This window comes from Pinus tabuliformis, chromosome J, assembly GCF_031772625.1.
Source record: "Pinus tabuliformis cultivar Carrire ecotype Pingquan chromosome J, CPIR1, whole genome shotgun sequence".
NCBI classification, from domain to species: Eukaryota; Viridiplantae; Streptophyta; class Pinopsida; order Pinales; family Pinaceae; genus Pinus; species Pinus tabuliformis.
In genome coordinates, this window is record NC_142295.1 from 1583815527 (window position 1) to 1583829304 (window position 13778).

The following is a 13778-nucleotide window of genomic DNA, read 5'->3' on the forward strand; positions in this document are numbered from 1 at the left end:
TAGTGGAATGCATCTCATCAGGGGTGGAGGCCCCAATACAACTCTCCTCCCGATATTTTTCCTCCACCACCTGTCCAATCACAACTTTTACCTCCTGCTCCACCAAAGCAACCCCAAATTCCTGCCCAACCAAATCCGAACCCGAACAACGAACATGCTCAACAAGTGTATAGTGGGCAACCTTCATGCCCAACTTATGTTGTGGATATTCAGGAAATTAACTTGCGATCTGGGAAAGTTCTTCCAGATAGCCAGCCTCCACCCAGGGAGGTTGAGGAAGATAAAGAGGAAAGTGAACCTAAAGCAAATCCACCCTTTCCTAAGAGACTATCCGCAACAATCCAACCTACCCCAGAAGAAACTGAACTCCTAGGAGAATTGAAACATTTATGTGTGAAGATACCACTTCTCCAAGCCATAAAAGATGTGCCTATCTACAATAGGTTGATCAAAGAGAAGTGCTTTAGGCATCCAAGAAGGTGCAAGAGGGATGCCCCAACCATCAATGTCATAGGGCAACTGTCCGACCTGATGTTGGGGCAGGTAATCTGTCCAAAATATCTGGACCCTGGAAGCCTAGTAGTTGATGTCCACATCAATGGCACCATGATCCCACACACCTTGATTGATTTGGGAGTTGCCATTAATGTGATGACAAAGGACACAATGCTCAAACTCAACCTCCAGGGCTCCTTGAGGAAGACCACAACCATGCTACAGCTTGCAAACTGCTCCACTGTGACCCTTGAGGGGATTGTGGAAGATGTGATGGTCTCCATTGATTCTTGGGAGTACCCTGCTGATTTCTTAGTTCTCTAGCCAAAGGAAAAGCTCACTGGGTATCCTCTCATTCTGGGAAGACCCTGATTGGCTACTACTGATGCCTACATCAGCTGTCGAGCTAGGAACATGACCATAAAGAACAAGCATATGTCCAAGCAGTTAATCATATATCCTCATGCCCAATCCTTGCTAGAACATTATCTACCTCTCTGGTTGGAGGAGGAAGATGAGGATGAAGTCTATTCTGCACCACTTTGTGCATTGGAAATCGCCATGGGGGGAAAACCGCAAGATGAGGATGATATGATTGAAAATCTGATTCAGAATCCACCCCCCAGTGTATCACCATTAGAGGAAATAGTAAGAGAAACCCAAAACAACCCCTCAATTGATCTTTGTGTGGCAGACTCCACTCCTCTCCATGTTAAGAATATAGAGCTTGGCCCAGAAAGAACCTTGAAAATCAATCCATCCCTATCCACTTCCCAGGAGGAGGAACTGTGCAACTTCCTGAGAAAACACCTAGATGCCTTCGCTTGGAGTTATAAGGAGATGAAGGGAGTGCACCCTTCAGTATGTACTCATCATATATACATCAAGGAGGATTGCAAGCCAGTCAGGCAACCTCAAAGGAGGATGAATCCAACACTTAAAGATATTGTTAAGGAAGAACTACAAAAATTGCTTGATGCAGGATTCATCTATCCCATCTCTGACAGTGAATGGGTCTCTCCTTTGGTGCTAGTGCCAAAGAAAAATGGTAAGTGGAGAATCTGTGTCGACTATCGGGAATTGAACAAAGCCACTAAAAAGGACCATTTTCCTTTACCTTTCATAGATCAAGTGTTAGACGGTCTGGCAGGGAAAAAGTTTTTCTCTTTCCTAGATGGGTTTAGCGAGTACAATCAGATTCAAATCAGCCCGGAAGACCAAGATAATACCACTTTCACTTGTCCTTAGGGTACCTTTGCATACCGGGTCCTTCCTTTTGGTTTGTGTAACACTCCAGCCACTTTCCAAAGAGCGGTATTGAGTATATTTTCTGAATTAGTTCATGATGCAGTAGAGATATACATGGATGACTTTACTCCTTATGGCTCTGACTTTCAGGAAGCTTTATCTAACCTAGGAAAAGTTCTAGACAAGTGTATTGAGATGAACCTATCCCTCAGTCCGGAAAAATGTGAATTTTTTATGACTGAAGGGACCGTGCTAGGTCATGCAATATCTCAGCAAGGATTGCAGGTGGACCCCAACAAAATTTCCATCATCTAAAGGGTCCCACCTCCTCAAAAGGTGAGAGATGTCAGAAGTTTCCTAGGTTTAGCTGGGTATTACTGGAGATTCATTAAATATTTCAGTAAGCTAGCCTCTCCTTTGTTTAGCCTTTTAGGTAAAGATGTCGAGTTTATATGGTCGGAAAACTGTCAAGAAGCCCTAGATACCTTGAAGAGAAAGCTCGTGACTGCCCCAATTCTAAGAGGCCCAAACTGGGCCCTACCTTTCCACATTCAAACAGATGCCTCGAATAAATCAATAGGAGCAGCCTTAGGACAAATTGATGAAAAGTTACCTTATGCCATATACTTTATAAGCAAAAACTTTTCAAAGGCAGAGTTAAACTATACAGTGACCGAGAAGGAACTCCTAGCTGTTGTGTATTCCTTAAACAAATTCAGAAATTATATCATAGGCTATCAAACCTTTGTGTAGACTGATCATGTTGCAATTAGATATTTAATGAACAAACCAGATGTGAATGCTCACATTATTAGATGGTTGATTTTACTGCAGCAGTTTAATTGACAATTATTGATAGGCTTGGTAAAGAAAATGTTGTTGCTGACATTTTGTTTAGAGTAAATTTGCCTGCAGGTGAAGAAGGAATGGTGGGTGACCAAATGTCGGATGAACACCTGTTTGCTATCTCAGTACTCTCTCCATGGTTTTCTGATATAGCAAACTACTTGGTTTCAGCACAGTTTCCACCACATCTGTCCTCAAAAGAGAAGAGCAAGATAGTGAGGAAAAATGCCCCTTTCACCTGGATTAGGGGCATTCTCTTCAAACGTAGCCCAGATCATATCTTGAGAAGATGTGTTAGGGAGGAGGAAGTCTTTGACATCCTCCTAACCTGTCATGATGGGCCTTGTGGAAGTCATTTTGCAGCAAAAAGAACTACCTTCAAGATACTACAAGCAAGCTACTACTGGCCCACTCTTCATCAGGATGTGAGGAGATATACCAGCCAGTGTGATCGATGTTAGAGGGTGGGGAAACCTACTCCAAATGATGAAATTCGCATTAAACCTCAAGTGACCTTTGAGCCATTTGAGAAGTGGGGCATGGACTTTGTGGGTCCTATCAACCCTCTTTCAAAGTAGAAGAAATACATCATTATGTGCACTGATTACCTGACAAAGTGGGCAGAGACAAAAGCAATCAAAGCAACGATAGAGGAAAAAGTAGCTGAATTTTTGAGAGAGAACATATTCTACAAATTTGGGTATCCAAGAGAATTTGTCACAGATCAAGGTAGTTAGTTTACTTCTGATTTGATTGAAGACCTGCTCACACATCATATAATCAAGCACAAAACTTCGACCCCTTACTATCCACAAGCCAATGGGCAGGTGGAGGTAACTAACAGAGCATTGGAAGGGATCCTGACAAAGGTAGTGAGCAGTAGCAGAAAGGACTGGGTAGACAGATTAGTTGAGGCCACTTGGGCCTACAGTACAAGATGGAAGACCACTACAAGGTTCACACCCTATGAGCTGGTCTATGGGAAGAAGGCCTTCTTGTTAATAGAATTTGAATTCAATACCTTGAGGATGGCAACTCAGCTGGACCTAGACCTCAACCATGCACAAAAAGAAAGATTACTTCAGCTCAATGGATTGGATGAACACAAAATGCAGGCCCTTCTCCATACAGAGGTATTTCAGCTTCAGAGAAAGATATGGCATGACAAAAACATCAAGGAGAAGCAATTCCAAGAGGGAGATTGGGAAATACTCTATGATTCAAGATATAAAGATTTCAAGGGCAAGATAAGGACAAGATGATTGGGACCCTATACCGTGGAGAAATGTAATGACAATGGTTCAGTTGTGATCGGAACCATTGATGATGAAGCCATCTCCATGCTTGTTAATGGACACCAGTTGAAAGTCTACAATAAACCCCTCTCCAAGAGAGAGTTCATTGAAGATTTGAATAAGACAGTGATGGTAGTGGAGCATGTCTTAGCCTCCACTTCATTGACTCACTGAAGAAAAAAGAAAATGGCTCAAGTGAAAAACTCCATGAGGCGCTTGAGTCCCATCATTGGGCTGGAAACCTCTCCTGAGGTGACCCAGTGATGTAAAAAAAAAAAGAGAGAAAAATAATATCACTAGGTGAAAACCTCCCTTGGAGTCACCCAGGGCAGGCAGTTAGGGTGAAAACCTCCCTAAGGTGCCCTAGTTTTTTTCAAAAAAAAAAAGAGAAAAAGAAAAATGAATTTCCAGTTGCATTGCAGGTTTGCAGGAGGACTACAAGAAGCAACAGAAGGTGCCAAGGGAGCCCTGAAACCAACACCAACACCTATCCTACCTTCCCACACCTTTCTCCATCATTCTTGGCATTTTTTTCACCTCACTGTGCTTATTTTTCAAAAACTGTGTTTTCTACAGGAGGCTCCTGTAGGAATTACAGAGAGCCAGAAATGGATATAAAAGGTAGTTTGAGGGATAGGGAAGCTTCATAAAAAATCTATAAATCCTCCTGCAGTCTTCAAACCTCCTTTCCCTCATGTCCAAGCCTGCATCACAACCCCAAGAATAATTCTTCTTCCTGTCTAAGAAAAACACAGAGAAAAAACAGTTTTCAGGAAAAAAATAGAAAAACAAGAGAGTAGGCAGCACCATCAACCTCACCTGAAGCCTACCTATTACCTCTCCATCTCTATCTACATCTCTGGCATCATCCTCATAGCTCCAAGCACAGAAAGAAGCTGAAGTTTCAAGGGGAGAAGCAGCTACAGGAGCTCCTGTAGGAATTCCTGTAGCAGCTAATCCCATTAAAATCCAGCATCAGCAGCAAGAGGGTGCAAATATGGAAGTTGAAGAAGACACTTGAAGCTCAGATCCAACCAGAGAAGAACCTGCACAAGGCACAACCACACATCAGCAAGCAGACAACATGCAGCAAAAGAAACAAAGGCATGTAGCAGAGAGAAAGAACCACAACACCTCATAAGCAAATACATTCAGATCTCAGGTAAGTAACTAGTCAGCTCCTTTGTTTGAATTTGTGTAGTTAGAAGGAATGAAAAAGTAATGAGATGGTTGAGGTTGAATGAGGGAAAGGTGGCCAGTTAACATGGCCACCTTCATCTAGTTGACTCCACACATCCGAAGATGTCACCCACACTTGCACATAGTCAACTCAAGAAAGATGTCAAAGACAAGTAGTGGAGGAAGTGTGAACTCCGATGCAATCATAAGGGATGATTAAGAGGAAAGGGCCATCATGACAAGGTAGGTGGGGACCAACGGTCCGAATATGGCCAATGCACATTTGGCCAACTCACCCTCCATATCCGGAAATATCCATAAAAATCATTAAGCACTCCTCCTCGAGCACTCTCACCACCTTTTCCTTCTTTCTCTCCTCGAAAATCTGGTCCTACAATCTCCTCGTGCCCCCACAACCTCGTAACGATCATTCTCCATTGATCTCTCCCATATTCCAGCTCTCAACATTTTCTACAGGAGCACTTACAGGTTCTACAAAAGAACCTACAGGAATTCTACAGGAGGGCCAACAGTCTTCTACAGGAGGGCCAGTGAGTTGTTTTGAAGGGAGAAAACATAAGTTTGAGCACAATTCTTGGGCTGAGGAGGTAGGTTATATGCATACCCCCATTCAATATCAAAATATCCAAGCAGTGGTTTAATTTTGAGGAGGAAATAAAGACTTTAGGTGGAGGAAACACATAACAAAATTTATGCTTATTTATTAAAAAAAACATAGTCTCCCTATTTCTCTGTTTTTCTTCAAAAATTGTTGTCTCCTCCACGTTTGGATTCCCAAAGAAGCATAAACAAATGACAGGAGGTTTTATGAGGAAGGATCCCACCAAATCCTCCATACTCCATGCACATCCCCAAGTAGTGGACATATTCACAAGAGCAAATTGGATGAACTTTTTTTTGAGAAATTCCAAGGGTTTGATGAGGAAATTGCTCAAGAATTTTCCCACTCTTTGGTCCCTCACACCAGAACATGCCACTGTCACCTTTAGAGGTATTCCATGGAGATAACCCCTGAGTTTATCAGTAGGGTCACTACCCTTCCTCTTGGATTGCCCTGGAGTAAGGATGAAAAACCAATTGGCCAAGCTACGAAGAAAAACTTCTTCCAAAACAATGAAACCCCTGTAGAGGATAAAAATGGCATTAAAAGGGCTAGCATACCATATCCTTGGGATGAGGTCAGCTATCAAATAATCAAATATATTTCCTGTGAGGGGAGGTACAACATTGTCTATGGCTACCATTTTAGAATCCTTCATGAATTAAGATATGGCATGGACACTCTAGTCCCTCAGAAGCTCAGCATCCCCTACTTCCTCCTACAATCTCTCATTGACTCTAGCATTAAAGTTTAAGAAGGGAATTCAGAGTAGCTCCCTCACCATGGGTTAATCAAAATTTTAGTGGAAGAAGCCCTCCATACATTTACACTCCCTATAGCATGGAAAATCTTCTGAAACATGATAGAAGAAGATGACATAAAAGCCCTAACCTATGATATTGATCCTAGTGGCAGTGAGGAGGAGGAGCAACAAGGGGGAGAAGCTAAGGCAACTGGTGACTTAGCAGAACAAAAAGAAACTAAGATAGAGGAGGAGAAAGATGAAGAAATAAAGAAGGAAGAAATAGAGCAAACAGAGACAGAAAGAGAAACAGAAGGAGGAGAAAAAGGGGAAGAAAAGACAGAAGTGTCCCCTTAGACTCTAGAAAGAGAGGCAACTGATATAAATTGGATACTAGAACACTCTCTAAGTTTTCATGAACTCTTTCAATTATGCCAAAAAAAGATTCAAGTCTTAAAAGGATCAAGCTATCAGAAGGAATCCTCATGATAGTTGTAGATTGTGACCAGCACGAAACAACGAGGACCCTCGGTCAAGTGTGCAGACCGAGGGCCCATGGTAACGCGCACTGGGGACAAACTGGAAAAACCGGGAGCTGGATCAGAGAATGAGAAAATTATCGGTTTTGGTTCCGATGGAGCAGGATTCCGCAAAAACCAGGTAGGATATCGAAAGGGCCTCGAGGCAGTAAGCGGTTTAGACCGAGTCCCACTCGATGCCCCACAACGAGTGACACACGTCTAGTGGAGGAGAGAGAAAACCACGCATATTGGACGGGTAACCGTCGAGCTAATTATCCGCCTGATATGTACAATGAATGTAGGATCTAGGGGGTCCAGATCAATGACGGAGGCACGTCCCGATGAATGACCGGATTTGAAAGATGATAAAGCAAGATTATATGGGATTTGAAGTCCAGTATGGATGATTCATTGGCAGGGATTCATATTTCGCAGGTAATCTTGGAGCAAATAGAAATAACGACCGTTCAAACATTTCCAAGAGAACTTACACTCAGTTCGTTATGAAATAGGTGGCCACCTCCTTGTGAAGCATTACACAGTGATGAGGACACAAAACAGAGGAATTCAAACAGATAGAGAGGCAGGAGAACCAAAGCGCCGAAAAGCGAAAACGAACAGTCAGAAAGCAGATTGGCTTTAAAGCCACGAACTAACAGAAACAAAGCAAGGAGTGAGTTAGTAAAGGCAGAATCCCAAGAGCAGAGAACAAAGAGAAGAAGCCAAGATGACCTGTAGGCAGCATCGATCCAGACATAGTCAGAGAGAGTCTGTGTACTCCAGAGAGGGCTTGAGAGGTTCAAGTAAAATCCTTTATACTTGTTGTGTATGAGTCTCAGATTGGGCTCATACTACTGTGGCCAACAGAGGTCGAGTTTCAATAAGGAGAGTTTTTGTACTCCAGAGACTTGGGGGATCCAAGTCCAGTCCTACTGATTTATATTTGTTGAGTGAGACTCAAATTCAGCTCACTGTTGTAAAAAATCTGCTTTGAGAACATAATAGAGAGACCACCACTGAAGGCTAGACTAGGAGATGTAGCCCAGGAGCATTGGGTGAACTCCTTATTAAACTTGTTGTGTTTACATGTTTTATTGTCATGTTTTCTCTATCTGCTTCAATGTCTATGTATTTCACAATCTTATCAATCTGTTGCATAAAGTAACACAGGCATCGCCATGCACATGAGTCTGTAATACCTTTAATTCTTTGTCCTGGATAAATTCTAGATCAAGTGGTATCAGAGCTCTAGGTTACTAAGGTTAGACAAGCTTGTGCTGCATTTTGTTGTTGAATGCTAACTAGATCAAAGCTTAAAGTAGGAGAAGGAGAGCTCATTGAAACTAACCCTAAAATTGGAAGAGTCTATCTTGAGAGGAAAGTGTCAGAAGAAAGTCCCTTGGAATTAGACCCTCATTTCATGGATAGTTTCATGACCATGAGAGCCATGGTAGAGGAAATGTATAGAGAATTTAAGAAAGGTAGAGAAGAAGATGCATCAAACTCCAAAAGAGATAAAGGATTTGAAGAATCTCTCCTCCATGACCACTCTAAAGGCAAGGGGAAAGAAGAAAAACTTCGCACACCTCCTAGTAGCCCTGAAAACAAAAAGAAAACATATTTGATTAAATTAGATATTAAATTAGATTTACCAATATATGATGGAGATGTTAATGCAGAGAAGATGGATAATTGGATTAGACAGATTGATGTCTATTGTAGAGTGCAGAGCATTGATTCAGACAATAGTGAGATTCAGCTGGCCAACCTACGCCTTGGAGGCACTGCCTTGGTATGGTGGGAAGGCAGGACACAAGCTGACATGAAGAAGCATGGTAAGATTCTTTCTGTCTGGATTGAATTTGTTTCTCCAATTAAAAAGCAATTCTATCCACTAGCCTATATGCAGCAAGCCATGATGAGCTGGCAAACTCTTCGACAATTTAAAGGGAAAAGTGTACAAAGTTACACTCAATAATTTAGGAAAAGAGCTTTGATTTAGACTCACCTGAAACTCTGCTGAAGTATATAAGTGGTCTACAAAGCTACTTAAGACACACAATTATCATGTTTAATCCCACTAGCATAGATAAGGTATCTGTTCAAGCTACACATCTAGAGGCTAGAGGTACGAATGTGAACCCAGAAATTGGGGGATCATCAAAACCCACTACAAGTAAGAATAAGAAGAAAAGAAAACAGAAACGGAAAGAGAGGAAGACAAATACTATAGAAAAGACCAAATCTTCATGCACTCATTGTAAAAGGATGGGCATGATGATGAACACTACTGGATTCTACATCCAGAGCTGAAACCCAAGAAGTACAAGGGCAAGAAGAAGAAGACTGTTGCAGCTATTCAAAAGGATTTGGGGTCAGACTTAGGAGATGAAACAACAATTGTAGCCACAGGTATAAAAGGTAAAAATTCTGAAGCATCTACTAGTAATTCTGCACAATCTACGGATAATGAAGAAAATGAGAGAAAAGGACATGAGCTTTTTCATATTAGATTTGTTTCCAAGCATCAAAATATTGACACTTTGTTTGATAGTGGCTCGCAAGTAAATTTAGTTTCTAAAGAAATTTTAAAGAAGTTGGGATTACTAACCACACCTCACAAAAAGCCATATCCATTAGGTTGGTTATGTGATAAATCACAACTACAAGTGACTAGACAATGTAAACTTAGGTTTTCTTTTGGGTCAGCATTTGTAGATGAGGTTGAGTTAGATATTGTTCCCTTGGATATATGTGGAATTGTTTTAGGAAGTCCTTACTTGTATGGTAGAAAATCTATTTTCTATAGAGCTGAAAACAAGTATCAACTCGTTAAAGATGGAATCGAAACTATTGTAAGATCTCACAAACTCAAGAATAATTATACTCTCATAAACTCAGGGTAGATGAAAAGAATTGTAAATCCATGCAAACAATGTTTACTGATGGTTGTAAAGGAAAAGAAACTTGATAAAACCAATGTATTTGAGGGCTGAAATGCTAAACAACAAGCTGATTTAGAAAAAAGTTGTTTCAGAATATGATATACTATTTCAAGAACCTAAAGGTCTGCCACCCAAAAAGGAAATAGTACATGATATCAATTTGCAGCAAGATGCTCCATTGCCTAACATCGGAATGGATAGGTTGTCCGCTTTAGAGAATGCAGAAATCAAGAAGCATGTACAGGAGTTGCTCGAGAAAGGGTTCATAAGACCTAGCACATCACCTTGTGGGTCTCCAATTGTCTTGGTGAGAAAGAAAGATGGTTCATGGAGAATGTGCATTGATTACCGAGCACTGAATAAAATAACGATAAAAAATCATTATCCCCTTCCTCACATAGATGATCTATTAGATCAGTTGAAAGAAGTTGTTTATGTTTCCAAGTTGGACTTGCATAGTGGCTACCGTCAGGTCAGAGTTGCATAGCAAGATGCATGGAAGACCGCTTTCAAAACAAAGAAGGGATTTTATGAGTGGTTGGTTATGCCTTTTGGCTTAACTAATGCTCCTGCTACTTTCATGAGAATAATGAATGATGTACTAAGACCTTTCATTGATGATTTTGTCATTGTATATTTGGATGACATTCTTATATTTAGTAGAACATGGGAAGAACATTTAAAGCATGTAAAGCAGACTCTAGATGTTTTGAAAAAATATAACCTTTATGTTAAGCTCTCAAAATGTGATTTTGGCAAAACATCTATGAATTATTTGGGTCATATTGTAGGGGGTGGTGAATTGAAGATAGATCCCTCTGAAGTTGCAGTCATTGTAAACTGGCCTAAAGCCGAATCTGCTACAGAACTTAGAAGCTTCTTAGGAGTAGCACGGTATTGGAGAAAGTTTATTTCTAACTTTTCCTTGATTGCATCTCCCTTACATGCTTTAACAGGATTGAACAAGGTGTTTCAGTGGGGAGGCAAACAACAGAAAGCATTCGACACCTTAAAAGAAAATATTAGTACAACACCAGTACTAGCACTGCCTAATCTTCAAAGACCATTTGAGATTGAAATGGATTCCAGTGACTATGCCATGGGTGCAGTGTTGATGCAGCACGATAAACCCATATGTTATCATTCTGAGACATTTAATTCTGTAGTAGTTAATTATCCCACATATGATAAAGAATTGTATGCATTAGCATAGATTGTGAAAAAGTGGAAACATTATTTAATGGGCAAAGAGACAGTTATACATACTGACCATCAACCACTTCAATATTTGCACTCACAAACTAAGTTGTAGCAATCAAGACACTATAGGTGGATGAGTTTTCTAAAACAGTTTCATCTTGTCATTAGATATAAAAAGGGCATACACAATAAAGTTGTAGATATGTTGTCCAGACCAATCATAAATGCATCCACTATACTTAAGCATAATTCAGTATTGCATGAAAGCTACAATGAACAACATGATCAAGATATAGATTTTAAAGATGTATATGCAACTTTAAGTCATGGAAAACAAGTAGAAGAATTGGATTATCATGTTAAGGACCAACTCTTGTATCATTTGGGAAAGTTATGCATTCCTCAAACAGAAAGAGTAAAGATAATTCGAGAAGCACACACTTCTCTAATATTAGGTCACTTTGGTGTAAGTAAAACAGTTGCACAACTGCAAAGATTTTGTTATTGGCAAAAAATGAATGAGGCAGTTTCTAGATATGTAACAGGGTGTACCATGTGTGCTAAAAGCAAGCCCATCAATAGAAAACTATGCTTGTACACTCCACTACCAGTTCCTTCTCTTCCTTGGGAAAGTGTTTTTATGGACTTCGTTGGGGGGCTGCCTAAATCTAGAAAAGGTCATGACTATTTATATGTTGTTGTGGATAGGTTCAACAAAATGTGTATTTTAATACCTTGTAACAAATAGATTACAGTTGAACAAACTGCAAAGTTTTTCTTTCAGCATGTATGGGTTCATTTTGGATTACCCACTTCTATTATATATGATTGAGATACCCAATTTGTTGGGAAATTTTGGTCAAGTTTGTGGGAATTGATGGACACCAGATGGAAAAAGAGCACAACTTTTCATCTGCAAACAGATGGCCAAACAGAAGTGGTCAATAGGACAGTGATCCAGTTGTTTAAAGGCTATTGTAGCAAGCATCCCAAGCTTTGGGATGAACATTTATGTTATGTGCGGCATGCTTACAACCGAGCTAAACATTCTTCTACACATAGATATCATTTTGAGACCTGTTTTAGTTTCACACCAACCTCTCCCTTGGTTTTGTCTTTGGTAAAGACATAGCGGTTGATGGACACAATGATGTGGACAAGGCAACCAAGTTCATTGAACAAATCCATTCACCAGGCAGTACAGAAACAACTGGAAAAGAGCCAAGCCAAGTACAAGGCAAGGCATGATAAGCATCAGACTGAGAATAGTTTCCAAGTTGGTGATCAAGTCTGGCTGTATATCAACAAAGACAGAATGCAAGGTGAAGGTAAGAAGCTGAAGCCAATAAGGTATGGACCTTTCAAGATACTTGAGAAAATTGGTGAGAATGCTTTTTTCCTTGATTTACCAACTTACATGCACATCTACTTAGTTGTTAATGTAGACAACTTGAGACTATTTGAACCTTCATTGATTGAAGATCCCGAAGAGCAGATTCAGTTGCATTCTATTGATGATCTGTTACCTGAATATCTTAATGAGTTGCAGGAAGATACAGTTCTGTACAGGAAGGTGAGAACTACGCGTAGGGGGAATGTTGAGTACCTTATGATTGGACTCAAAGGCTCAAAACCAAGCAATGCAAGATAGATAGAAATTGAGCAGGCGAGGAAACTGTATCCTCATTTGATTGGTGCTTAAAAACCAACTTTTGTGGTTCAAAAGCTTTTTTAGTGGGAAGGCCGTGATCCAAATTGGATCCTAGAACACTCTCTAAGTTTTCATTAACTCTTTCAATTATTCCAAAAAAAGATTCAAGTCTTAAAAGGATTGAGCTATCAGAAGGAATCCTCGTGACAGTTGCAAATTGTGACTAGTGCGGAGCAATGAGGACCCTCGATCAAGCGTGCAGACTGAGGGCCCATGGTAACACACGCTGGGGGCAAACTGGAAAAATCGGGAGCCGAATCAGAGAATGGGAGCAGATTTTGATACATGATTAGTGCTAATCGTGTATTTTAGGGCGTCCCCCTCAGTGAAGGAAAGCCCCGAAGCGCCTGGACCCGAAAAGATTATAAAACGCAGAAAAGTATTGGTTTCGGTTCTGGTGGACAAGGATTCCACAAAAACTAGGCAGGATATCAGAAGGGCCTCGAGGTGGTAAGTGGTTTAGACTGATTCCTGCCCGATGCCACACAGTGAGTGACATGCGTCCAGTGGAGGAGAGAGAAAACTGCGCATATTGGACGGGTAACTATCGAGCTAATTATCCACCCAATATGCATGATGACCATAGGATCTGAGGGGTCCAGATCAATGGCGGAGGCGCGTCCCGATGAATGACCGGATTTGACAGACGATAAAGCAAGATTATATGGGAATTGAAGTCCGGTATGGATGATTCATTGGCAGGGATTCGTATTTTGTGGGCAATCTTGGAGCAAATAGAAATAACGACTGTTCAAACATTTCCAAGAGAACTGACACTTAGTTTGTTATGGAACAGGTGGCCACCTCCCTATGAAGCGTTACACAGTGATGATGATGTAGAATAGAGGAATTCAAACGGACAGAGAGGAAGGAGAACCAGAGCACCGAAAACGAACAGTCGGAAAGAAGATTGGCTTTAAAGCCAAAAAATGACAGAAACAAAGCAAGGAGTGAGTTAGTAAAGGCAAAAAGCC